The sequence below is a fragment of the Myotis brandtii genome, unplaced genomic scaffold (assembly GCF_000412655.1).
Source record: "Myotis brandtii unplaced genomic scaffold, ASM41265v1 scaffold613, whole genome shotgun sequence".
Classification (NCBI taxonomy): domain Eukaryota; kingdom Metazoa; phylum Chordata; class Mammalia; order Chiroptera; family Vespertilionidae; genus Myotis; species Myotis brandtii.
The window spans coordinates 1709950-1713747 of record NW_005370332.1 but is presented as its reverse complement, the minus strand read 5'-3'; positions in this window follow the sequence as shown (position 1 = coordinate 1713747).

Below are 3798 nucleotides of genomic sequence, written 5' to 3'. Positions count from 1 at the left end.
ACTGAAGCTCCCAACCTCTCCTTTTTTTTCTTTTTTCTTTTTTTTAATTCTGGGATTTATTTACTTTCTATGGCTGTCACTGGAGCTGAGAGCCGGCTTTAGCTCTGAGGCTCGGCTCCAGCTCTGAGACCTCGGCTGGTGAAAACAGGTATCTGGGCTTTGTTTAGCTTCTATAATTGAAACACTGTTGCAATTCCAGCTCTGAAGCCCGGCTGGCTGAAAGCAGGTTTCTGGGGATTGTTTAGCTTCTATAATTGCAACATAGTTGCTTAGACTGCAGCTCAGAGCCCAGCAGTGGCAGGCGGGGAACCTTGGCTTCCTCCTTCACTGGAGCAAGCAAGCCTCCTGTTGGCTTCAGCTGCCTGGCTGTCAGCCGCCATCTTGGTTGGCAGTTAATTTGCATATCACCCTGATTAGCCAATGGGAAGCGTGTCGGAGGTACGGTTAATTATCATGTTTGTCTATTATTAGATAGGATACCATATTTGTTTATTCATCTACTGATGAATATTTGGGCTGTTTCCACCTTTTGGCTATTGAGTTAGACTTCTAGTAGTTCAATCAAGATTCAAAACTCCTATATATGTTTATTGCTTTTGACTGCTTCATGTATCTTGTGGCACTTGGCTCTGTTTCCTGATTTGTTCAGTCTTTCCCTACTTGAAAGCTCAAGGGATAATCACTCATTTACTCAGCCTCCACAACAGAACAATGAATGAGTTCCCACAGCATAAACTGCTCCTTCACTTTCTCCACCTCCCTGCTGACTAGTTCTTGCCTAAATAGTGTGCCTTTCAATCTGTGCTTTTACTTTTTTTGCTCTTTTCCATCTGTAATTTGCCATTCATGCACAGTCCTCTGTGAGCGATCTGACATAGTAAAAGCATTTTTCCTGACCTAGACCAACCCCTAAAATAGTTTGGTATTATAAAATTCAGCTATACCTAAGCATAACTTTAAAAAACACAGTTAAACAGAATTAAATATGAACTATGGTCTAGCTTTCTCCTCCTCTCATTCCCATCCCTGTTCTATCTCTGTTGACCAGTCTTATGTTCAACTTTTGGCTTGGTGGCAAAAGAGTACAATTTATTTATATAAGCCAATTTCTACAGTTGTTATTTCTCTGACGTAACAAAATACCTCAATCCAGGGGAGTTGTTCATTTCTCATTAAGAAGAGCCAGCAGGATTGAGTACATCGTGAACAATACAAGTCTGTAGAAGCAGATTGCCCCAAGGTGCCCCCCAGATGATACTACATATGTCAGCAGCTGGCTACTGTGTATATCAAAGGACCTATAGTGTTGGCCAGTATATGAGCTAAATCCTTCACATTTCCACTAAAGGCAAATCTATTTTTGGATGTTCATCAGCCATGGATCACACTAAAGAAATATTGTTGTTAGGGTTCTCAAATTAGGGGAGGCAATGTGGGTTTTCTCCTTTTAAAGTGATATTTTTCCTAATCTGTACTCTGAACACATGCTTGCAAACCCGGGTACAAACTGTTTCTGGGCTGGGAGAACTCAGTCTTTATTATTTCGTGCAAAACATCAAGATAAGTCATTATGGTAAGAATAGAATGTCTTAGAGTGCTGTATACTTAGTTGATATTACATCATTATTTTATTTTTAGTTATCAGACAGTAAAATTGATTTTTTTGGTGTACAGTTCTATAAATTGTAGCATATCTTTTAAATTATAAATTATGTGCAAAGTGGAGGCACTGAATCTTTTCAGGGGTTAGTGTCTCTAAAGGACTTATTCCAGCCCTGTACATCAGAAAATTACAGGTTAAATGTAAGTATGGAAGGTGAAGAAAACTCAATATCTATCCCTACCATCCTTAATATTACATTAAAAAAAAACAGTTACAAATCAAGTACTTAACTGTGAGCCTCTTTTTTCTCTTCTTATGTTGCATGATAACTTATGGTAATGATCCCATTACATGATCAACCAAAAAAGAAATAATTTCCATGAATAACTGTCTCTGAAATGTGAAAGATTTATTTGCCTTTAATCTGAGAAAACTTTTAAACAGTTTTTGAAAATGTTGGAAGTGAAAAAACATAAAATGTTGGTGATGTGATGATATCTTAATCAAAGGTGTATCTTATCTGACACACTGTATCCTAAGCACATATCACTTTATTTTTCAATTTCTCTTTTAGAATAGTGGTTTGCACAAAGAGCTATATTGATCTTATTTTTAAATGTCTTTTTGACCTTAGCCCTTGAATTTATTGTTTTCCAGCCTCCCATGTTCCATGTACCCTATAGCAAGTCTGTATTGAACAAAGAGTATTAAATCCAAGGTGGAATTTGAATCTGTGCCTTCTACTTTGGAAAATTGAATCCCATTCAATTTCATAAATATTTATTAATTATCTATTATGTACAAGACATTGTTATGCACTGTCATGGAGGTAAATAGGAACAAGTTGATATGTTCCTAACCATGAGCATGTTATACATCATGTATCCAATTTATCATATTTGTTGGTTTATCTGTTTTTTTCACCCTTTGTATCAGGAAATGTGCCTTTTTGATTTGATATGGAAGTGTTAAAATTATTTGTTAAACTATGTTTTGGCTAACACAGATTTAGCTAGAACTAGTCACCTTGGTCTTTAATACTGGAGATAGTACCTCTTGGAACTTGATTGTGAGTCCAAGACTCTCAGTGACTCAATTTGGTATCAAAAATCCCCACTGCCATATTTCTACTGTAAGTTTTAGCAATACTTAGACTTTTAAATTAGTTTACATATTTTCTTTTCCTCTTTGATGTGAGTTTGTACTTGAGTGAATGAATGGACTTATGTATAGTTTACTAGGTGAATTATGTTAGATACATGCAAAAAACCCTATAATACAAGGTGGGGGAACAGTAGGAGCAAAGTTATTAAGACAGAGAAACGCAGGATATTATTAGTAAAGGGCAGTACCCAATTTGACCAAAGTAGAATATGCGATGCTAGAAGGGAGTAATGTAAGATAATGCAGAAAACATTTGTTCACTTTGGCACACAGTGGAGCTAATAATGGTGACCCTGTCAATACTTGGCTGAGCTGTTGAGTTTTATTGATGCACATAAAATCTTTGCCCATGACCCCAGATAGCATACAGAACCTGCCAACTTTCTCTCCAAGGTGCCCCAGAGTCAGTCCATCACAACTACTCCATAAAAAGTATGAGGGTGTCCTATTGATTAAGTGGCATAAGCTGCTTCAGATGCAAGAGTATGCAGTTATATAGTTCTTCCAAAGTGAGGATAATAAGTTGTGGTTTGAGTTTGTTTAAATAGACCAACAATCTCTGTGGGTCTAATTTTTCAAAAGAGTGATTATGTCTGCTATTTCTGGGATTCTTTTGAACAGAAGATATTTAAATGTCTCCCAGCCTTGCCAAAATGAGGGTGTTTTAATATTTTTTTCTAGGTTTGAAAAAACTTTTTTCAGTTACAGTTGACATTCAATGTGATTTTATATTAGTTTCAGGTATACAGTATAGTGGTCAGACAATCATATAATTTAGGTGTTTAGATTCTCTGACACCAAATAATAGGCATTATACCAATCCTATGTCTTGCTACTAAATTGCTGCTTGTAGGAAGAAGTTGAAATGTGAGAGAGTTAAATTGTGGAATGGCAAAGGTCACTTAGGGAATTAACTTTTTCAGAAGTCTTTAAAATTTTTATTTAATTTTTTTTATTTTTCATTTAAAAATTTTTCTTCTTTATTGATTAAGGTATTACATATGTGTCCTTATCCCCCCATTGCCCCCCCA